This window comes from Mytilus californianus, unplaced genomic scaffold (genome assembly GCF_021869535.1).
Source record: "Mytilus californianus isolate M0D057914Y unplaced genomic scaffold, xbMytCali1.0.p SCAF_8, whole genome shotgun sequence".
Lineage (NCBI taxonomy): Eukaryota > Metazoa > Mollusca > Bivalvia > Mytilida > Mytilidae > Mytilus > Mytilus californianus.
Window position 1 is genome coordinate 70,776,799 of NW_026262734.1, and position 25,942 is coordinate 70,802,740.

A 25,942-nucleotide genomic window follows, 5' to 3' on the forward strand; every position below is an offset into this window, starting at 1 on the left:
GGCATTTTTTTAAGAATATTGTATTTTTAACACAAGCATGGAGTCAAATGTGTACATACTTGGAAATGGAGAAATGTTTTTGTGTTAAAAGCTAGTAACAAAAAGTTATTTACTGAAATTTTCAGTATGTCATAAAAATTCTTTCTCAGTTTGTGGTTTTGTGTTTTATCAGAAAGATTGTTTAGTGGTGGAGGGAGGAAGGATCACATTACAAGACATGGATTTTGACTTTTCTAAAAGTGTCAGAAGTAAAGTTGACAATTTTATTTTATTTTGTTTAAACAATTGGTAGGTCATAGTCTTCAAAAGGATTATGCCAATTCTTCTAGTATTGAAGTAACTGAAGTATGCAGACATATAAGTAATCTTTTTTTAAAGTCGGGTTGCATATATACTTAATAACAAGGAACATGAGCTCTTAAGAGCTCTTTAACCGACTGATAGTTGCTGACTTTTTTTAGATATATGTGTGATACGATTAATTTAAACATAAGATCTACAATTTAAACAGAAAATTGTTTACCTTCAAAGATTGACAGGTCAAAAAGTTGACACTAAAAATATTGTCTACTTTTAAGGTCGACAGGTTGACAAGTTGATGTTAATAAAAAATTGTCTACCTTCAAAGGTCGACAGGTTGACAGTACAAACAAATATGTTTTATTTCAAAGGTCAACATGGTATTTTTTCATTATTTTAAATTGCCAACTTGTCAACCTATCAACCTGGTAACTGGTATTTCCCATTTTATCAAATTGTAAAATTTTATTCTTGTAAACTTGTCAATCATAATGGTTCTTATAAAATTGTCAACATGTCAACCATAATGGTATTTTTATCAAATTGTCAACATGTCATCCTGCGAACTTGTCAACCATAATGGTATTTTTATCAAATTGTCTACATGTCAACCATAATTGTTTTTTTGTCCCGCGCATAACTCGTTGCTGGGGACATGGAAATACCCAAACTCCATACAGCAATATCGTTCGGGTCATACTTCCCTTTCTCTACAAACACTGCCATTGGCCCTTCGGGTGTTTTCGGTTATTTGCTGTGGAATAGACTGGAACTACTTTTTCCTTAGCAGCAATAGCGTCAAAATGGCTGCTTGGCAGCAGACGCCGGAAAAATCACCGACATAAGCTGTTGTTTCTGTTTTAGAACCAATCTTTCGAACTGTTATTCAACTGTTATTCGCTTTCTGGACCTAAATTTTCAAAATTTTACAATTTATTTTCTTCTTCTTTTTAAATTGTATCCAATTACTGCAGGAAATCGTAAAAATACCATCAACTTGCCTATATGCCGTGGCTGTTTCCAAAAATAAAATCAAAATTTTATATCATTTAGGCAAGAAGCTTTGTCAAATTTGTCTAAATACAAAGGTGGATATATACAGTAAAAAAAGAGAATGGCTAACTTCTCTCCAGATTTAGAGTAAGAACCAAATCGATCATAGAATATTCTGACACTGACACAGTGACAGCTCCAACACTTACGGCATTGAATTACTATATATATATATCCAATTCAGTTCACTCTGCATAAATTTTCATGTTTTTCACTTACCTGGAAGAGCATGGAAAATTACACTTTTCCCGAAACCAACAGGAAGGTTAACTTACTACAACATCTTTATTGTTCAAAATAGCTGTAATTCCAGCCAGCTGTTCTCCTTTTATTGATAAATCTGGGTAAATTTCAAACAACAAATGGAAGTTTTTAACGACCTTGACTGGCTATACAGCCCTTGCACGGTCGGTAAATTTCCTGACACACCTCCTTAATTTTGCCACCCATTTCTACCCGGAAATAATGGGATAGTTCGTGTTGTGTTACTGCACAAAAAAAGAGAGTTCCAAATCCTTCGCTTTATTTCCTTGCTGTATACTTCATTGTTATCAAATTTATTATATATTGTGTAATTGTTTAATAAAATTGACAATTGGAAGAATATCTTAAATCATTTTGTTAATAATTTAGCACAACCACAAGAATCTTTTGATTTTAAAAAGGGCTGATGGCAGTGGTGTAAAGAAGCGAAGCATCATGTCACCACTGTTTCGGAGTTTGGGAAATACCGGGCGTCCGTCCGTGTGTCCGTCCGTCCGGTCTTGTTAGCGCTCTCACGGGTACAATTCTTGCCAGATTTTTATAAAACTTGTAGGTTAATATCAGCAATATCTCGGACAAGTTTTATAACGTGGCCGATCGACAATTTTAAAAGAGTTATGCCCCTTGGAAATATTAAATTTATGGAAAATGGCCTCGTTAGCGCTCTCACGGGTACAATTCTTACCAGATTTTTATAAAACTTATACTAAAATAGGTTAATATCAGCAATATCTCGGACAAGTTCAATAATGGTGGCCGATCGACTTAATTTTTATACGACCGCAAAAAAATAGCGTTCGTATATTGCTATCATGTCGTCGTTGGCGTCCGAAGACACATTTGGTTTCCTGACAATAACTTTAGTTAAAGTGAATGGATCTCTATGAAATTTTACCAGAAGGTTCAATACCACAAAAGGAAGGTTGGGATTGATTTTGGGGGTTAGGGTACCAACAGTTTAGGAATAAGGGGCCAAAAAGGGGCCAACAACAAGCATTTTTGTAGTTTCCGGACAATAACTTGTGTGTGTTAGTGTATGGATCTCTCTTAAATTGTACCACAAGGTTCAATATCACAAAGAGAAGGCTGGTATTGAGTTTGGGGTAATTGCTCTAGTTTTCTAGTTTCCAGACAATGATTTGTGTTAAAGTTTATGGAACTCTCTGAAATTGTACATTTTTCCTGAAAAGAAAATAATCTTCAAAATTTCGAGAAAAAAAATTTGGGGGCGGGTTTCAAATTTTTTTGGGATTTCAAATTTTTTGAATATTTCAAATCTTTTGCAATTTTTTTTTTAGGGTGGGGGTATTTATTTATTTTTTTTGGAGGGGAGGTTCATACTTTTTTCTTCCAAGATTTTTCAAAATTTCAAAGTTTTTCTAAAAAAAAAATTATTTCCCAAAATTTTTTTGGTTTTTTTTCAAAAAAATTTCCATTTTTACATAGATTATTTCTGATTTATATATAAAAGCAAAAAATACTGATATGGCAGGATATACACACCAAACAGGGTTTGTAAATTATTAAATATAACAGATTAACTAAGTCATGTAAGTATTGTGCAAAAAAAGTTAAATCACAAAAATACTGAACTCAGAGTAAAATTCAAAACGGAAAGTCCCTAATCAAATGGCAAAATCAAAAGCACCAACACATCAAACGAATGTACAACAGCACAGTATTGCGCTATAGCAAGAAATCTTCAATTGAAAATAAATACAAATCTTTTAACCAATTTAAATGGGATTAATTTAAAGTCTTTAATTTTTGGGGGTTCTAACCTTGACTTACTATTTTGGATATTGGGCCCCATTTTTGAATTGGTCTATATTTAGGTCCAAAGGGTCCAAAATTAAACTTTGTTTGATTTCATCAAAAACTGAAATATTACGGCTCTATGATATGATAAATCTCATTGTGCATTTAGATTTTTTTATTTTTGGCCCTGTTTTCAAATTAGTCCACATTAAGGTTTGAAGGGTTCAAAATTAAACTTTGTTTGATTTCAACTAAAATTAAATTTTTGGTGTTTTTTATATGCTGAATCTAACCATGTTGTTAGACTTTGGATATCAGACCATACTAGGTAAATTAAATGTTCCATTTCAAATTTTTAAGATCTTTGACCACATTCATTTTGTGTCAGAAACCTTTGTGAAGACCAGTAATGGCGGACAAATAGCGATAAGGTGTATGGTCTTGCAATGTATTAAGTTGCAGAATTTCAAAGGGTTTTAATTAATGATAAAAAGTTTTTCTTATATTAACAAAAAATAGTTTATAAAATTCATATTGCATGTATAGTCTTGATATTTGTATTTAAATTATTAAATTCTTACTTTGTACATTGAATATGCATGTTTACTGAACATGTTGAAGATGTGATAATGTAAAATGAACCTTGAAGACATTTTTTTCTTTTATCTTTTTTTTACATTTCAAAAGATTTGTTAGAGTTGTAGTATATGAAAGACTCTAAGCATGTTTAGATCTTATATACACAACTACACATGTATAAGTGAAGAGAATTTATGCATTTTAATTTGATTATATATATCTTAATAGCTAGTTACCTTGTTTTTATTTTCACCTGTGAAAAATATTGGGCATTGTGGAGGTATTGCTTTTCAGGTTAATTTAAATCTTGATTTCCTTCTTTCACCTAGGTTGCTCATTTCAGTTTACAGGACATGTTTCTATGAAATGAAAGGACTGGTTTTATATTCCTTTGTGCAAATCTTCGGGTAGTGTTCTACAACTGTGTCAAGTTTCATAAATATTGCACTTACAATTTGTGCATGGACAGATGGAAGGAAGGTCCATGGTACATGTGATTCCTATAAACCACACAAAAACTTTGTTTGCAACTGAACACTCAAATTTATATTACTGATAAACAGGGGGATGACACGATGTGGGATATAGGGGGTAAAAAAGTGAGGATGTGGGATATAGGTGGTAAAAAAGGGAAAAAAGTGGGATTTGGGAAAAAAAAATACAAACAAGTGGGATTTGGGAAACAAATGCAAACAAGAGGGATTTGGGAAATGAGCACCTCTCTTTCACCGTCCTCGCTAAAAATCTATGAATAGAAATATAATTATCTCTTCGCTACAAGGGTAGCCAATCGGACACATTATTTTGACTGAAAGACTACACATCTTTTCTCTTACACCTTGATGCCGTGTGCGTACGGGAGAAGCAGCAAATACGTATTTTCCAGTCTCAAGATTAGAACCAGCTGTGGAATGAACCCTGTATTTCCAGTACTTGAGGGACAAATGCTTAAATGAAACAACCAAGGTTAATTATGGACAATAGAAACTTGTTTATTGTTATAGCTGTGATAAGTTCAGTATTTTTATTGTACCCTATAGAAAACGATGCACTTGCAATGATGGTTTTATACAGCTGAGCTTGTATAAGATATCTCTTGAAATGTTTCAGTAAAATTTTTCTTACAAAAGTGATTGTACAGTTCAGCGAATGTAGATGTTCCTTGTGTACCTTGTTCATAAAGAAAGATTTATCGAGTTCAATTATCTGATTTTCCTTTCCTTTATTGTAGTAGCAAAGGTTGTCTCATGCCATGATATTGACACAGTGAAATGTCTCCCCATCCACGAGGATCTGACACTTGTTTGATAATAATAATCATCTTTAATTCCAGTGGGGAAGCTGAATTAGTACAAACTCTTATTTTCTCTTACATTCATTTAATAATTTCTGGATTATCCAGTGAAATGACATGTGTTGCTGTGCTTCTTAAAGTTTATAGTTGGAACAGAGAAAGCAAAAGACTTTTTAAAAGTGTTTGTTCTTGCCTTTGGTATATCCAGTAATTCAGTTGTGTTTGATCTAAGTCGCATTCCATTTCTATTTGTTACATGCTATCTTTATCTTATTAATGCCTTATGGTAGATTAAACTATCAGTTAATCTAAGCCTGGCCAAGATAACTTGTCAAAAAGTGTATATGATGGGATACCGAAAGGTCTTTCAGGAATAATTCTTGCCCATTTTTGGGGTAGAGATTACATTCATACAATCAACTCTCATGTGACTGGCTTTATCACTCCTTTTGACATAAACAAAACATAGTGCATTTAGCACAACCGATTCTATACATACTATCCATGAACATTTCAAGAAATTAATTAATGAAATATATACTCAAAAATTCAAGTTACAAAATGATGTGTATAATCATACTTGTCAAAAAAAATTACATAAATTTTGCATGGTGCATGAATTTATTATCTGTTCTAAAAATATTTATGATGTCATTGTTGAATTTGATGTGGTATGACATTGTCCTTGTCGTTGTCGTCCGAAGACATTTGGTTTCCAGACAATAACTTGAGTTTGAGTATGAGTATGGATCTCTATGAAATTGTTACACCAGGTTCTATACCACAAAAGGAAGGTTGGGATTGATTTTTTGGGTCATTGTCCCACTGTTGAGTCCATTCATTTTCAACATTCAACATTCGATTTCAACATTCAACATTCAAAATTGTTTTTTTTTGTTGAACTTTTTTTTCAATTTTTTTTTTTTTTTTTTTTTTTTTAACATTCGTTTTCAACATTCAACATTCGTTTTCAACATTCGATTTTCAACTTTCAACATTCGTTTTCAACATTCCACATTCGTTTTTTAACTTTCAACATTCGTTTTCAACATTCAACATTCGTTTTCAACATTCAACATTCAAAATTTTTTTTTTGTGAAACTTTTTTTTCAATTTTTTTTTTTTTTTTCAACATTCAACATTCGTTTTCAATATCCGATTTTCAACTTTCAACATTCGTTTTCAACATTCAACATTCGTTTTTAACATTCGATTTTCAACATTCAACATTCGTTTTCAACATTCAACATTCGTTTTCAACATTTAACATTCGTTTTCAACATTCAACATTCGTTTTCAACATTCAACATTCGTTTTCAACATTCGATTTTCAACTTTCAACATTCGTTTTCAACATTCAACATTCGTTTTCAACATTCAGCATTCGTTTTCAACATTCCACTTTCAACATTCAACATTCGTTTTCGACATTCAACATTCGTTTTCAACATTCGATTTTCAACTTTCAACATTCGTTTTCAACATTCAACATTCGTTTTCAACATTCAACATTCGTTTTCAACATTCAACATTCGTTTTCAACATTCATTATTCGTTTTCAACATTCAACATTCGTTTTCAACATTCAACATTCGTTTTCAACATTCGATTTTCAACATTCAACATTCGTTTCGACATTCAACATTCGTTTTCAACATTCGATTTTCAACTTTCAACATTCGATTTTCAACATTCAACATTCGTTTTCAACATTCAACATTCGTTTTCAACATTCAACATTCGTTTTCAACATTCGCTTTTTAACTTTCAACATTCGTTTTCAACATTCAACATTCCTTTTCAACATTCGATTTTCAACATTCGTTTTCGACATTCAACATTCGTTTTAACATTCGAACTTTCAACATTCGTTTTCAACATTCAACATTCGTTTTCAACATTTAACATTCGTTTTCAACATTCAACATTCGTTTTCAACATTCAACATTCGTTTTCAACATTCAGCATTCGTTTTCAACATTCGATTTTCAACATTCAACATTCGTTTTCACTTTCAACATTCGTTTTTAACATTCAACATTCGTTTTCAACATTCGATTTTCAACTTTCAACATTCGTTTTCATCATTCAACATTCGTTTTCAACATTCAACATTCCTTTTCAACATTCAACATTCGTTTTCAACATTCGATTTTCAACTTTCAACATTCGTTTTCAACATTCAACATTCCTTTTTAACATTCGATTTTCAACATTCAACATTCGTTTTCGACATTCAACATTCGTTTTCAACATTCGATTTTCAACTTTCAACATTCGTTTTCATCATTCAACATTCGTTTTCAACATTCAACATTCGTTTTTAACATTAAACATTCTTTTTCAACATTCAACATTCGTTTTCAACATTCGATTTTCAACTTTCAACATTCGTTTTCAACATTCAACATTCCTTTTCAACATTCAACATTCGTTTTCAACATTCGATTTTCAACTTTCAACATTCGTTTTTAACATTCAACATTCCTTTTTAACATTCGATTTTCAACATTCAACATTCGTTTTCGACATTCAACATTCGTTTTCAACATTCGATTTTCAACTTTCAACATTCGTTTTCAACATTCGTTTTCAACATTCAACATTCGTTTTCAACCTTCAACATTCGTTTTCAACATTCGATTTTCAATTTTCAACATTCGTTTTCAACATTCAACATTCGTTTTCAACATTCAACATTCGTTTTTAACATTCGATTTTCAACTTTCAACATTCGTTTTCAACATTCAACATTCGTTTTCAACATTTAACATTCGTTTTCAACATTCAACATTCGTTTTCAACATTCAACATTCAAAATTTATTTTTTGTGAAACTTTTTTTCAATTTTTTTTTTTTTTCAACATTCAACATTCGTTTTCAATATCCGATTTTCAACTTTCAACATTCGTTTTCAACATTCAACATTCGTTTTTAACATTCGATTTTCAACTTTCAACATTCGTTTTCAACATTCAACATTCGTTTTCAACATTCAACATTCGTTTTTAACATTCGATTTTCAACTTTCAACATTCGTTTTCAACATTCAACATTCGTTTTCAACATTCAACATTCGTTTTCAACATTCGATTTTCAACTTTCAACATTCGTTTTCAACATTCAACATTCCTTTTCAACATTCAACATTCGTTTTCAACATTCAATTTTCAACTTTCAACATTCGTTTTCAACATTCCTTTTCAACATTCGATTTTCAACATTCAACATTCGTTTTCGACATTCAACATTCGTTTTCAACATTCGATTTTCAACTTTCAACATTCGTTTTCAACTTTCAACATTCGTTTTCAACATTCAACATTCGTTTTCAACATTTAACATTCGTTTTCAACATTCAACATTCGTTTTCAACATTTAACATTCAAAATTTATTTTTTGTGAAACTTTTTTTTCAATTTTTTTTTTTTTTTTTCAACATTCAACATTCGTTTTCAATATTCGATTTTCAACTTTCAACATTCGTTTTCAACATTCAACATTCGTTTTTAACATTCGATTTTCAACTTTCAACATTCGTTTTCAACATTCAACATTCGTTTTCAACATTTAACATTCGTTTTCAACATTCAACATTCGTTTTCAACATTCAACATTCGTTTTCAACATTCAACATTCAAAATTTATTTTTTGTGAAACTTTTTTTTCACAATTTTTTTTTTTTTTTAACATTCAACATTCGTTTTCAATATCCGATTTTCAACTTTCAACATTCGTTTTCAACATTCAACATTCGTTTTTAACATTCGATTTTCAACTTTCAACATTCGTTTTCAACATTCAACATTCGTTTTCAACATTCAACATTCGTTTTCAACATTCGATTTTCAACTTTCAACATTCGTTTTCAACATTCAACATTCCTTTTCAACATTCAACATTCGTTTTCAACATTCAATTTTCAACATTCAACATTCGTTTTCAACATTCGATTTTCAACATTCAACATTCGTTTTCGACATTCAACATTCGTTTTCAACATTCGATTTTCAACTTTCAACATTCGTTTTCAACATTCGTTTTCAACATTCGTTTTCAACATTCAACATTCGTTTTCAACATTCGATTTTCAACTTTCAACATTCGTTTTCAACATTCAACATTCGTTTTCAACATTTAACATTCGTTTTCAACATTCAACATTCGTTTTCAACATTCAACATTCAAAATTTATTTTTTGTGAAACTTTTTTTTCAATTTTTTTTTTTTTTCAACATTCAACATTCGTTTTCAATATTCGATTTTCAACTTTCAACATTCGTTTTCAACATTCAACATTCGTTTTTAACATTCGATTTTCAACTTTCAACATTCGTTTTCAACATTCAACATTCGTTTTCAACATTTAACATTCGTTTTCAACATTGAACATTCGTTTTCAACATTCAACATTCAAAATTTATTTTTTGTGAAACTTTTTTTTCAATTTTTTTTTTTTTTTTTCAACATTCAACATTCGTTTTCAATATCCGATTTTCAACTTTCAACATTCGTTTTCAACATTCAACATTCGTTTTTAACATTCGATTTTCAACTTTCAACATTCGTTTTCAACATTCAACATTCGTTTTCAACATTCAACATTCTTTTTCAACATTCAACATTCGTTTTCAACATTCGATTTTCAACTTTCAACATTCGTTTTCAACATTCAACATTCCTTTTCAACATTCAACATTCGTTTTCAACATTCAATTTTCAACTTTCAACATTCGTTTTCAACATTCAACATTCCTTTTCAACATTCGATTTTCAACATTCAACATTCGTTTTCGACATTCAACATTTGTTTTCAACATTCGATTTTCAACATTCGTTTTCAACATTCGTTTTCAACATTCAACATTCGTTTTCAACATTCGATTTTCAACTTTCAACATTCGTTTTCAACATTCAACATTCGTTTTTTAACTTTAAACATTCGTTTTCAACATTCAACATTCAAAATTTATTTTTTGTGTAACTTTTTTTTCTTTTTTTTTTTTTTTCAACATTCAACATCCGTTTTCAATATCCGATTTTCAACTTTCAACATTCGTTTTCAACATTCAACATTCGTTTTCAACATTTAACATTCGTTTTCAACATTCAACATTCGTTTTCAACATTCAACATTCGTTTTAAACATTCAACATTCGTTTTCAACATTCGATTTTCAACTTTCAACATTCGTTTTCAACATTCAACATTCGTTTTCAACATTCAACATTCGTTTTCAACATTCCATTTTCAACATTCAACATTCGTTTTCGACATTCAACATTCGTTTTCAACATTCGATTTTCAACTTTCAACATTCGTTTTCAACATTCAACATTCGTTTTCAACATTCAACATTCGTTTTCAACATTCATTATTCGTTTTCAACATTCAACATTCGTTTTCAACATTCAACATTCGTTTTCAACATTCGATTTTCAACATTCAACATTCGTTTTCGACATTCAACATTCGTTTTCAACATTCGATTTTCAACTTTCAACATTCGATTTTCAACATTCAACATTCGTTTTCAACATTCAACATTCGTTTTCAACATTCGCTTTTTAACTTTCAACATTCGTTTTCAACATTCAACATTCTTTTTCAACATTCGATTTTCAACATTCGTTTTCGACATTCAACATTCGTTTTAACATTCGAACTTACAAAATTCGTTTTCAACATTCAACATTCGTTTTCAACATTTAACATTCGGTTTCAACATTTAACATTCGTTTTCAACATTGAACATTCGTTTTCAACATTCAACATTCGTTTTCAACATTCAACATTCGTTTTCAACATTCGATTTTCAACATTCAACATTCGTTTTCAACTTTCAACATTCGTTTTCATCATTCAACATTCGTTTTCAACATTCAACATTCGTTTTTAACATTCAACATTCGTTTTCAACATTCGATTTTCAACTTTCAACATTCGTTTTCAACATTCAACATTCCTTTTCAACATTCAACATTCGTTTTCAACATTCGATTTTCAACTTTCAACATTCGTTTTCAACATTCAACATTCCTTTTTAACATTCGATTTTCAACATTCAACATTCGTTTTCGACATTCAACATTCGTTTTCAACATTCGATTTTCAACTTTCAACATTCGTTTTCATCATTCAACATTCGTTTTCAACATTCAACATTCGTTTTTAACATTCAACATTCGTTTTCAACATTCAACATTCGTTTTCAACATTCGATTTTCAACTTTCAACATTCGTTTTCAACATTCAACATTCCTTTTCAACATTCAACATTCGTTTTTAACATTCGATTTTCAACTTTCAACATTCGTTTTTAACATTCAACATTCCTTTTTAACATTCGATTTTCAACATTCAACATTCGTTTTCGTCTTCAACATTCGTTTTCAACATTCGATTTTCAACTTTCAACATTCGTTTTCAACATTCGTTTTCAATCTTCAACATTCGTTTTCAACATTCGATTTTCAACTTTCAAGATTCGTTTTCAACATTCAACATTCGTTTTCAACTTTCAACATTCGTTTTCGACATTCAACATTCGTTTTCAACATTCGATTTTGATCTTTCAACATTCGATTTTGATCTTTCAACATTCGTTTTCAACATTCAACATTCGTTTTCAACCTTCAACATTCGTTTTCAACATTTGATTTTCAACCTCAACATTCGTTTTCAACATTCAACATTCGATTTTTCAATTTTCAACATTCGTTTTCAACATTCAACATTCGTTTTCAACATTCAACATTCAACATTCGTTAATTTTTTTGAACATAAATTAGGCCGTTAGTTTTCTCGTTTGAATTGTTTTACATTTGTCATTTCGGGGTCTTTTATAGCTGACTATGCGGTATGGGCTTTGCTCATTGTTGAAGGCCGTAGCGTGACCTATAGTTGTTAATTTCTGTGTCATATGGTCTCTTGTGGAGAGTTGTCTCATTGGCAGTCTTACCACATCTTCTTTTTTATATATACTAATAGTGGTCAAGTATCGTGAAAGCTCTGGTATAGGATCGTGAAGGAAATCTTATCGAGAAGACATTTGCTAGGTCAATTACTAATATAAATTAATGAACAATACGGACAAATTTACAACAAAAATAAAACTGTCTGCCAAATGGTTTAACATTATGATCAGTATCTTAGAAAAATCAAGGTTTAAAATTAAACCGTTTTTACAAAACTACAAAAGGCAGATTGCTGCTCGACATTTCTATGACATTAAATATGTAAACATACCAGATTTTTTTCATAATTCGAATGACTAAACAACTTTTCTTTGAAAAATGTCATTCCATGTTAAACTTATTAATTTAAATTGTTTTTAAAGTTATTTTATGTAAGCATATTGAGTGATTTTGCACACAATGAAATATTTACATAAACATTATTTTGTAGATCGTTAAAGATCGCGAACCGCTTTTTGAAGATCGTGAAAAGGATCGTGAAAGATCTGATGCTACGAAAACGTTTAACTCATTATCTAATCATATGATAATTTAAATTCTTAGTTTAATGACCCATTCAGGTTCTCTTTTTTTGGTGCATAGGGCTATAATCGTTCATTTAATCCATTGGATCTGATTATCTTATAGTACCACACCGACTAGGTGCTTTATAGCAATATCAGTCTATTTGTCCGTCCTTCGTAAGTTTTGATTTCTTATACAAATTTAAGATTGAGAATAGAACCCTAATCGGCTAAATTACAGTTCAAACTGGACATCATGCACATTCGATCGCGAGGCACGGTATTGGATTGGTAATTTCCCCACTTAAGTTGGTACAATGAGATATAATAGCTAAGTTTTAACAGACTGAAGTGATCGAACAATCGAGTAAAAATAACGTCATCTTGGTACATTTTTAGTGTATGTCAGCGCAGTCACGAATTAGTCCAACATTGTCATACGATGTACACACGAACGACGCTTCTTTAAACTGAAGGTAGCAACCCTTTAATTATAAAAAAAATGTGGTATGATTGTCATTGAGGCAATCCTTCACAAGTGACCAAATGACACTGAAATTAACAACTATACGTCACGGTAAGGCCTTCAAGAATGAGGAAAGTCCATACCGCATAGTCAGCTATAAAAGACCCCGAAATGACAAATGTAAAACAATTCAAACGAGAAAACTAACAGCCTACAAATTTATGTAGAAAATGATGAACGAAAAACAAATATGTAACACAGCAACACACGACAACCACTGAATTATAGGTTTCTGACTCTAAGTTAAAAAAAAAATGCGTACACATGCATATATATCCAGGGCGGATGCATTAAGCATTACAGATACATATATACTTTTACTTTCAAAAAGTTACGCTCCTGAAGGTCGTTTTATCTTTGAAATCTACTTATTTAGACACGCTTTTAGTTATTTTAATAAATTTGGAAAAAAAAATGAAAGCATTAATGTCCGTTCGTATTAAACTGATAACATACTTCAACTAGTTGCAAGTATATCAATTGGTAAAAGAAATATTGTTTTCTGACTATAAAGTTTGGTCCGTCTTAGGACGTTTACGCTTTTTGATTTGCACTTTTTTAGTGGTTAAGTGCACTTAAAATTTTAGACATTTGCGCTTAAAAAAAAGGGCATTTGCGCTTTATCAACATAACATATAAAAAATCATTTAATATAAAAGAAAAATACATTTATATACAGCTAAAATCATCAACATTTCCCCATCATGCTTGTATCAGACGGACAATAACACTCCAAGAGTATGGAATAGAACAAGTTCCTTATAACAACCACGACTATTTCTAAAAGTCAACAGGTACAGCAGGTGTTTTGAAAAAGAAATTTCGGTCTTCACAAATTGAAACTATCTTAGATAAACTATAATGGTACAGTTCCTTGGACTATTCGTTCAACAGAATAACCACAAGAGGAATATAGTTTCCAATCTTAACCCACTGATAAGAAAGCTAATTGAATAATTTTGGTCAAAATAAAAAAATTTCCATCCACAAAAGTTTCATTTTCTCTATCGTTTTCCTCAGAAACGTATACTATATTTCTTATAATATTTCTGGTTTACCCGAATAATTTATTCCTGATTTTGTCGTTTGTTCGGAAGAACTTTCAAAGAAAATGTGAACATCTTACAATGATTTTGGTAAATTTTCTTAAGATTACAGGTATACAAATATTAAAGGTAAACAGCACAAATGTCTTGTCAGTTTTGTTCAGGTGTATCAAAATGAACGGTTTCAAAGGAAAACAACTTTTATTTTACCGAACTATATAACACACCAAAGATTCAGTTTCAAATACATCATTATATATTTGAATGTGACCATTATAGGTACAAAACTTGTTTATTTTTTATTGAATGCCATACACTTGTATTGCGCCTTTTGTGTTTTCTACTGCATATTTTCTAAATCTTATTGCACAATATTATTGAGAAAGTTGAATCATTTTGACAGACATAATTTTTTATTCGGATTTTTCCGCGTTTTGAAAATACAGCAGATTTTGGCCAGATTGTGAAACAGAATTACAATTAATTACATTCACGATCCGATCGCAATGCTTGACCACCGTTAGGTATTCTTTCACGATCATTTTTCTCGATATACCGAATAACAGCCTTGTTCTTAAATATTTTTTGTAAAGGTACACAAATGTTACTCGATATACTTGTACTAAGGTATGATATGTCAATACATATTTCATCATGAAAGCATTAATAATCTAAAAGTATTCATTTTCATTCGAAATGGGATGTTAAATTGGTAGATGACCCAATGAATTGTCTTCTTATCCAACATATCATCCTTTCCCAGTAGCAACTTCAATTTTCAGCCATTCATCTCCGATCGTTTAATTCGTATGACCTACTTAACAACAGATTGATTGTTTATTACATCTCAGTCGTCTTAAAAATTGCATGAAATACCTGCCACTGAACGTTGAGCAAACTACAATTAATCAATCCACACATTTTGATAGATTTTCATATATGCCAATTACAATGTGTATTTCATCATAGAAAAATAAATAATGATTGATTCAGGCTCACGTGTAGACAATAGAAATTAATTTTAGAATTCCTTCCGTCGTTTTTCTGTTTTTTGAAATTCATATTTTAAACATTTCTCTTACATTTTGTGAAATGAGTGGTCAACAAAATAATAATTAACATGATTAAGAAAAAGACAAAATGAATATGGATTATAACGTTTAAAACTTCTTTCCTCGCCTACCGAAACAAGGCTTGGAATGAACCATTTGATATGGCACATATAATACAACACGAAGTAGTTCATAAAATCTGCTGCTCGGAGTTTTGTATTTTTATTTGTATACATGCATTGCTTTTAGTTTTATTTGTATTGAATACCGTTGTTTTGTTTATATAACTATCTGAGATATTCTGTACGATATTTATCAATTATGATAAGGTTTATTAAGCTAATCAGGTAAAAATAAATAAATATATTCTAGTATTTCAGAGATGATAAAGAAGATTCAGATTCAGATTTAATATTTTATCATACTAGTCTCACTTCGTGCAATATATATATATAGTACATACAGAGTATAATTATACACAATGTAAAACATACAAATGTTGAATGTTGAACACGAATGTTGAATGTTGAAAACGAATGTTAAAGGTTTAAAATCGAAGGTTGAAAACGAATGTTGAATGTTGAAAACGAATGTTGAAAGTTGAAAATCAAATGTTGAAAACGAATGTTGAATGTTGAAAACCAATGTTGAATGTTGAAAACGAATGTTGAAAGTTGAAAATCGAATGTTGAAAACGAATGTTGAATGTTGAAAACAAATGTTGAATGTTGAAAACGAATGTTGAAAACGAATGTTGAATGTTGAAAACGAATGTTGAATGTTGAAAATCGAATGTTGAAAACCAATGTTGAAAACGAAAGTTGAATGTTGAAAACGAATGTTGAAAGATCAAAATCGAATGTTGAAAGATCAAAATCGAATGTTGAATGTTGAAAACGAATGTTGAAAGATGAAAATTGATTGTTGAATATTGAAAACGAATGTTGAATGTTGAAAATCGAATGTTGAAAACGAATATTGAATGTTGAAAACGAATGTTAAAAATTGAAAATCAAATGTTGAAAACGAATGTTGAATGTTGAAAATCGAATGTTGAAAACGAATGTTGAATGTTGAAAACGAATGTTGAATGTTGAAAACGAATGTTGAATGTTGAAAACGAATGTTGAAAGTTGAAAATCGAATGTTGAAAACGAATGTTGAATGTTGAAAACGAATGTTGAAAGTTGAAAAAGGAATGTTGAAAACGAATGTTAAATGTTGAAAACGAATGTTGAATGTTGAAAACGAATGTTGAAAACGAATGTTGAATGTTGAAAACTGATGTTGAATGTTGAAAATCGAATGTTGAAACGAATGTTGAATGTTGAAAACGAATGTTGAAAGTTCAAAAATCAAAGGTTGAAAACGAATGTTGAATGTTGAAAATCGAATGTTGAAAACGAATGTTGAATGTTGAAAACGAATGTTGAAAGTTGAAAACGAATGTTGAAAGTTGAAAATCAAATGTTGAATGTTGAAAACGAATGTTGAATGTTGAAAACGAATGTTGAATGTTGAAAATCGAATGTTGAAATCGAATGTTGAATGTTAAAAACGAAGGTTGAAAGTTGAAAATCGAATGTTGAAAACGAATGTTGAATGTTGAAAACGAATGTTTGAAAAAAAAAAAATTTGATTGAAAAAAAAAAAGTTAAAAAAAAAATAATTTTTGAATGTTGAATGTTGAAAACGATTGTTGAATGTTGAAAACGAATGTTGAAAGATGAAAATCGAATGTTGAATGTTGAAATCGAATGTTGAATCTTGAAAATCGAATGTTGAAAACGAATGTTGAATGTTGAAAACGAATGTTGAAAGTTGAAAATCGAATATTGAAAACGAATGTTGAATGTTGAAAACGAATATTGAATGTTGAAAACGAATGTTGAATGTTGAAAATCGAATGTTGAAAACGAATGTTGAATGTTGAAAACGAATGTTGAATGTTGAATGTTGAAAACGAATGTTGAATGTTAAAAATCGAATGTTGAAAACGAATGTTGAAAAAAAAAAAAAAAAAATTGAAAAAAAAGTTTAACAAAAAAAAAATTTTGAATGTTCAATGTTCAAAACGACTGTTGAAAACGAATGTTGAAAACGAATGTTGAATGTTGAATGTTGAAAATCGAATGTTGAAAACGAATGTTGAAAACGAATGTTGAATGTTAAAAACGACTGTGAAAGTTGAAAATCGAATGTTAAAAACGAATTACGAATGTTGAAAACAAAAATAAAATTGAAAAAAAAGTTTAACAAAAACAAAATTTTGAATGTTGAATGTTGAAAACGAATGTTGAAGATGAAAATCGAATGTTGAATGTTCAAATCGAATGTTGAATGTTGAATATCGAATGTTGAAAACGAATGTTGAATGTTGAAAACGAATGTTGAATGTTGAAAACGAATGTTGAATGTTGAAAATCGAATGTTGAAAACGAATGTTGAATGTTGAAAACGAATGTTGAAAGATGAAAATCGAATGTTGAATGTTCAAATCGAATGTTGAATGTTGAAAATCGAATGTTGAATGTTGAAAACGAATGTTGAATGTTGAAAACGAATGTTGAATGTTGAAAACGAATGTTGAATGTTGAAAACGTATGTTGAAAGTTGAAAATCGAATATTGAAACGAATGTTGAATGTTGAAAACGAATGAAGAAAAAAAAAAAAAAAAAAAAAAAAAAAAAAAATTGAAAAGAAGTTTAACAAAAAAAAAAATTTTGAATGTTGAATGTTGAAAACAAATGTTTAAAGATGAAATCGAATGTTGAATGTTGAAAATCGAATGTTGAAAACGAATGTTGAATGTTGAAAATCGAATGTTGAAAACGAATGTTGAAGGTTGAAAACGAATGTTGAATGTTGAAAACGAATGTTGAATGTTGAAATCGAATGTTGAATGTTGAAAATCGAATGTTGAAAACGAATGTTGAATGTTGAAAAAAAAAAAAAAAAAATTGAAAAAAAAGTTTAACAAAAAAAATTTTGAATGTTGAATGTTGAAAACGAATGTTGAATGTTGAAAACGAATGTTGAAAGATGAAAATCGAATGCTGAATGTTGAAAACGAATGTTGACTGTTGAAAATCGCATGTTGAAAACGAGTTTTGAATGTTAAAAATCGAATGTTGAAAACGAATGTTGAATGTTGAAAAAAAAAAAAAAAAAAAAATTGAAAAAAAAGTTTAACAAAAAAAAATTTTGAATGTTGAATGTTGAAAACGAATGTTGAATGTTGAAAACGAATGTTGAAAGATGAAAATCGAATGTTTAATGTTGAAAACGAATGTTGACTGTTGAAAATCGAATGTTGAAAACGAATGTTGAATGTTAAAAACGAATGTTGAATGTTGAAAGATGAAAATCGAATGTTGAATGTTGAAAACGAATGTTAAAGGTTTAAAATCGAAGGTTGAAAACGAATGTTGAATTTTGAAAACAAATGTTGAAAGTTGAAAATCAAATGTTGAAAACGAATGTTGAATGTTGAAAACGAATGTTGAAAACGAATGTTGAATGTTTGAAAACTGATGTTGAATATTGAAAATCGAATGTTGAAAACGAATGTTGAAAACGAATGTTGAAAACGATTGTTGAATGTTGAAAACGAATGTTGAATGTTGAAAGATCAAAATCGAATGTTGAATGTTGAAAAAGAATTTTGAAAGATGAAAATTGATTGTTGAATATTGAAAACGAATGTTAAATGTTGAAAATCGAATGTTGAAAGTTCAAAAATCAAATGTTGAAAACGAATGTTGAATGTTGAAAATCGAATGTTGAAAACGAATGTTGAATGTTGAAAACGAATGTTGGAAGTTGAAAATCGAATGTTGAAAACGAATGTTGAATGTTGAAAACGAATGTTGAAAACGAATGCTGAAAACGAATGTTGTATGTTGAATGTTGAAAATCGAATGTTAAAAACGAATGTTGAATGTTGAAAACGAATTTTAAAAACGAATGTTGTATGTTGAAAACGAATGTTGAATGGTGAAAATCGAATGTTGAAAAGGGATGTTGAAATCGAATGTTGAAAACGAATGTTGAAGGTTGAAAACGAATGTTGAATGTTGAAAACGAATGTTGAATGTTGAATGTTAAAAACGAAGGTTGAAAGTTGAAAATCGAATGTTGAAAACGAATGTTGAATGTTGAAAAAAAAGTTTAACAAAAAAAAAATTTTGAATGTTGAATGTTGAAAACGAATGTTGAATGTTGAAAACGAATGTTGAATGTTGAAAACGAATGTTGAAAACGAATGTTGAATGTTGAAAACTGATGTTGAATGTTGAAAATCGAATGTTGAAAACGAATGTTGAAAACGAATGTTGAATGTTGAAAACGAATGTTGAATGTTGAAAGATCAAAATCGAATGTTGAATGTTGAAAAAGAATTTTGAAAGATCAAAATCGATTGTTGAATATTGAAAACGAATGTTAAATGTTGAAAATCGAATGTTGAAACGAATGTTGAATGTTGAAAACGAATGTTGAAAGTTCAAAAATCAAATGTTGAAAACGAATGTTGAATGTTGAAAATCGAATGTTGAAAACGAATGTTGAATGTTGAAAACGAATGTTGAAAATTGAAAATCGAATGTTGAAAACGAATGTTGAATGTTGAAAACGAATGTTGAAAACGAATGTTGAAAACGAATGTTGAAAACGAATGTTGTATGTTGAAACGAATGTTGAATGTTGAAAATCGAATGTTGAATGTTGAAAATCGAATGTTGAAAACGAATGTTGAATGTTGAAAACGAATGTTGAAAGATGAAAATCGAATGTTGAATGTTCAAATCGAATGTTGAATGTTGAAAATCGAATGTTGAATGTTGAAAACGAATGTTGAATGTTGAAAACGAATGTTGAATGTTGAAAACGAATGTTGAATGTTGAAAACGGATGTTGAAAGTTGAAAATCGAATATTGAAACGAATGTTGAATGTTGAAAACGAATGAAGAAAAAAAAAAAAAAAAAAAAAAAAAAAAAATTGAAAAGAAGTTTAACACAAAAAAAAATTTTGAATGTTGAATGTTGAAAACAAATGTTAAAAGATGAAATCGAATGTTGAATGTTGAAAATCGAATGTTGAAAACGAATGTTGAATGTTGAAAATCGAATGTTGAAAACGAATGTTGAAGGTTGAAAACGAATGTTGAATGTTGAAAACGAATGTTGAATGTTGAAATCGAATGTTGAATGTTGAAAAACGAATGTTGAATGTTGAAAACGATTGTTGAATGTTGAAAATCGAATGTTGAAAACGAATGTTGAATGTTGAAAAAAAAAAAAAAAAAATTGAAAAAAAAGTTTAACAAAAAAAATTTTGAATGTTGAATGTTGAAAACGAATGTTGAATGTTGAAAACGAATGTTGAAAGATGAAAATCGAATGCTGAATGTTGAAAACGAATGTTGACTGTTGAAAATCGAATGTTGAAAACGAGTTTTGAATGTTAAAAATCGAATGTTGAAAACGAATGTTGAATGTTGAAAAAAAAAAAAAAAAAAAAATTGAAAAAAAAGTTTAACAAAAAAAAATTTTGAATGTTGAATGTTGAAAACGAATGTTGAATGTTGAAAACGAATGTTGAAAGATGAAAATCGAATGTTTAATGTTGAAAACGAATGTTGACTGTTGAAAATCGAATGTTGAAAACGAATGTTGAATGTTAAAAACGAATGTTGAATGTTGAAAGATGAAAATCGAATGTTAAAGGTTTAAAATCGAAGGTTGAAAACGAATGTTGAATTTTGAAAACAAATGTTGAAAGTTGAAAATCAAATGTTGAAAACGAATGTTGAATGTTGAAAACGAATGTTGAAAACGAATGTTGAATGTTTGAAAACTGATGTTGAATATTGAAAATCGAATGTTGAAAACGAATGTTGAAAACGAATGTTGAAAACGATTGTTGAATGTTGAAAACGAATGTTGAATGTTGAAAGATCAAAATCGAATGTTGAATGTTGAAAAAGAATTTTGAAAGATGAAAATTGATTGTTGAATATTGAAAACGAATGTTAAATGTTGAAAATCGAATGTTGAAACGAATGTTGAATGTTGAAAACGAATGTTGAAAGTTCAAAAATCAAATGTTGAAAACGAATGTTGAATGTTGAAAATCGAATGTTGAAAACGAATGTTGAATGTTGAAAACGAATGTTGGAAGTTGAAAATCGAATGTTGAAAACGAATGTTGAATGTTGAAAACGAATGTTGAAAACGAATGCTGAAAACGAATGTTGTATGTTGAATGTTGAAAATCGAATGTTAAAAACGAATGTTGAATGTTGAAAACGAATTTTAAAAACGAATGTTGTATGTTGAAAACGAATGTTGAATGGTGAAAATCGAATGTTGAAAAGGGATGTTGAAATGGAATGTTGAAAACGAATGTTGAAGGTTGAAAACGAATGTTGAATGTTGAAAACGAATGTTGAATGTTGAATGTTAAAAACGAAGGTTGAAAGTTGAAAATCGAATGTTGAAAACGAATGTTGAATGTTGAAAAAAAAGTTTAACAAAAAAAAAATTTTGAATGTTGAATGTTGAAAACGAATGTTGAATGTTGAAAACGAATGTTGAATGTTGAAAACTGATGTTGAATGTTGAAAATCGAATGTTGAAAACGAATGTTGAAAACGAATGTTGAATGTTGAAAACGAATGTTGAATGTTGAAAGATCAAAATCGAATGTTGAATGTTGAAAAAGAATTTTGAAAGATGAAAATCGATTGTTGAATATTGAAAACGAATGTTAAATGTTGAAAATCGAATGTTGAAACGAATGTTGAATGTTGAAAACGAATGTTGAAAGTTCAAAAATCAAATGTTGAAAACGAATGTTGAATGTTGAAAATCGAATGTTGAAAACGAATGCTGAATGTTGAAAACGAATGTTGAAAATTGAAAATCGAATGTTGAAAACGAATGTTGAATGTTGAAAACGAATGTTGAAAACGAATGTTGAAAACGAATGTTGAAAACGAATGTTGAAAACGAATGTTGTATGTTGAAACGAATGTTGAATGTTGAAAATCGAATGTTAAAAACGAATGTTGAATGTTGAAAACGAATTTAAAAACGAATGTTGTATGTTGAAAACGAATGTTGAATGTTGAAAATCGAATGTTGAAAAGGGATGTTGAAAACGAATGTTGAATGTTGAAAATCGAATGTTGAAAACGAATGTTGAAGGTTGAAAACGAATGTTGAATGTTGAAAACGAATGTTGAATGTTGAATGTTGAAAATCGAATGTTGTAATCGAATGTTGAATGTTAAAAACGAAGTTTGAAAGTTGAAAATCGAATGTTGAAAACGAATGTTGAATGTTGAAAACGAATGTTGAATGTTGAAAACGAATGTTGAATGTTGAAAACGAATGTTCAATGTTGAAAACGAATGTTTAAAAAAAAAAAATTTGAAAAAAAAGTTTAACAAAAAAAAAATTTTGAATGTTGAATGTTGAAAACGAATGTTGAATGTTGAAAACGAATGTTGAAAGATGAAAATCGAATGTTGAATGTTGAAATCGAATGTTGAATCTTGAAAATCGAATGTTGAAAACGAATGTTGAAAACGAATGTTGAATGTTGAAAACGAATGTTGAATGTTGAAAATCGAAGGTTGAAAACGAATGTTGAATGTTGAAAACGAATGTTGAAAGTTAAAAATCAAATGTTGAAAACGAATGTTGAATGTTGAAAACGAATGTTAAAGGTTTAAAATCGAAGGTTGAAAACGAATGTTGAATGTTGAAAACGAATGTTGAAAGTTGAAAATCAAATGTTGAAAACGAATGTTGAATGTTGAAAACGAATGTTAAAGGTTTAAAATCGAAGGTTGAAAACGAATGTTGAATGTTGAAAACGAATGTTGAAAGTTGAAAATCAAATGTTGAAAACGAATGTTGAATGTTGAAAACGAATGTTGAATGTTGAAAACGAATGTTGAATGTTGAAAACGAATGTTGAAATCGAATGTTGAATGTTAAAAACGAAGGTTGAAAGTTGAAAATCTAATGTTGAAAACGAATGTTTAAAAAAAAAAAAATTTGAAAAAAAAGTTTAACAAAAAAAAATTTTTGAATGTTGAATGTTGAAAACGAATGTTGAATGTTGAAAACGAATGTTGAAAGATGAAAATCGAATGTTGAATGTTGAATTCGAATGTTGAATCTTGAAAATCGAATGTTGAAAACGAATGTTGAAAACGAATGTTGAATGTTGAAAACGAATGTTGAATGTTGAAAACGAATGTTAAAAGTTGAAAATCGAATATTGAAAACGAATGTTGAATGTTGAAAACGAATATTGAATGTTGAAAACGAATGTTGAATGTTGAAAATCGAATGTTGAAAACGAATGTTGAATGTTGAAAACGAATGTTGAATGTTGAAAATCGAATGTTGAAAACGAATATAAAAAAGTTTAACAAAAAAAAAATTTTGAATGTTCAATGTTCAAAAGGACTGTTGAAAACGAATGTTGAAAACGAATGTTGAATGTTGAATGTTGAAAATCGAATGTTGAATGTTAAAAACGACTGTGAAAGTTGAAAATCGAATGTTAAAAACGAATTACGAATGTTGAAAACAAAAATAAAACTGAAAAAAAAGTTTAACAAAAACAAAATTTTGAATGTTGAATGTTGAAAACGAATGTTGAAAGATGAAAATCGAATGTTGAATGTTCAAATCGAATGTTGAATGTTGAATATCGAATGTTGAAAACGAATGTTGAATGTTGAAAACGAATGTTGAATGTTGAAAACGAATGTTGAATGTTGAAAACGGATGTTGAAAGTTGAAAATCGAATATTGAAACGAATGTTGAAAAAAAAAAAAAAAAATTGAAAAAAAGATTAACAAAAAAAAAATTTTGAATGTTGAATGTTGAAAACGAATGTTGAATGTTGAAAACAAATGTTAAAAGATGAAATCGAATGTTGAATGTTGAAAATCGAATGTTGAAAACGAATGTTGAATGTTGAAAATCGAATGTTGAAAACGAATGTTGAAGGTTGAAAACGAATGTTGAATGTTGAAAACGAATGTTGAATGTTGAAATCGAATGTTGAATGTTGAAAAACGAATGTTGAATGTTGAAAACGATTGTTGAATGTTGAAAATCGAATGTTGAATGTTGAAAAAAAAAAAAAAAAAATTGAAAAAAAAGTTTAACAAAAAAAATTTTTGAATGTTGAATGTTGAAAACGAATGTTGAATGTTGAAAACGAATGTTGAAAGATGAAAATCGAATGCTGAATGTTGAAAACGAATGTTGACTGTTGAAAATCGAATGTTGAAAACGAATGTTGAATGTTGAAAACGAATGTTGAATGTTGAAAACGAATGTTGAATGTTAAAAACGAATGTTGAATGTTGAAAACGAATGTTGAAAGTTGAAAATCGAATATTGAAAACGAATGTCGAATGTTAAAAACGAATGTTGAATGTTGAAAACGAATGTTGAAAGTTGAAAATCGAATATTGAAAACGAATGTCGAATGTTGAAAACGAATGTTGAATGTTGAAAACGAATGTTGAAAGTTGAAAATCGAATGTTGAAAACGAATGTTGAATGTTGAAAACGAATGCTGAAAGACGAAAATCGAATGTTGAATGTTGAAAATGTTGAATGTTGAAAATCGAATGTTGAAAACGAATGTTGAATGTTGAAAACGAATGTTGAATGTTGAAAACGAATGTTGAAAAGTGAAAATCGAATGTTGAAAACGAATGTTGAATGTTGAAAAAAAAAAAAATTAACAAATTGAAAAAAAAGTTTAACAAAAAAAAACTTTTTGAATGTTGAATGTTGAAATCGAAAGTTGAATGTTGAAAATGAATAGTACCAAAAAAAAAATAAAAAAAAATTGAATGTTGAATGTTGAATGTTGAATATTGAACCAACTTGATATCCGTGAATCTAACCGTGTACTTAAATTTTTAATTTTGTGGCCCGTTTTCAAATTTTTCCACATTAAGTCCAAAGGGTCCAACATTAAACTTAATTTGATTTTAACAAACATTTAATTCGAGGGGTTTTTTGATATGCTGAATTTAAACTGTATTTAGATTTTTTGATTTTGGGCCCAGTTTTCATGTTAGTCCATATCGGGTCCAAAATTAAGTTTCTTTAATTTCAACATAAATCGAATTCAATGGGTTCTTTGATATGCTGAATCTAACTGTGTATTTAGATTTTGGATTTTGGGCCCCCTTATCAAAACTCGAGTAATCTTATAATTGATTGTTGTTTTTTTATGACTTCTCGATCAGGTGTTTGTAAAAAGAAAACAAAAAAGAAATTTCATTAACTAATTTTGGTGTTATGTAAAATGTGCTCACTAGAATCATAGCTGTCATATTTATGGCATTGATTTACCAGAGGTTGATAAGTGCATTAAACACGGACGGGAACTTAACGGTTTACTTATTCATCAAATAAAAAAAAAATGTGATTTTAAAAGGCCCTAGACTCATTCTCGTCAAGTTGGTTCCTTATTCCTTATTCCTTATCCGTTACTTATTCCTTATTCCTTATTCGTTACCTATTCGTTACTTATTCCTT

General features: G+C 29.3%; 1 protein-coding gene across 1 annotated transcript in view; it reads left to right on the forward strand.

Annotated features, from left to right (window-relative positions):
- Window positions 1-4,185, forward strand: part of LOC127712159 (zinc finger protein 271-like) — a 34,303-nt gene extending 30,118 nt beyond the window's left edge. Inside the window, exon 4 of the transcript XR_007986975.1 lies at window positions 2,519-4,185. The gene's annotated coding sequence lies outside the window, so the exon portion shown is untranslated. The remainder of the gene's footprint in view (window positions 1-2,518) is intronic.
- The last annotated feature ends 21,757 nt before the right edge of the window (window positions 4,186-25,942 follow it).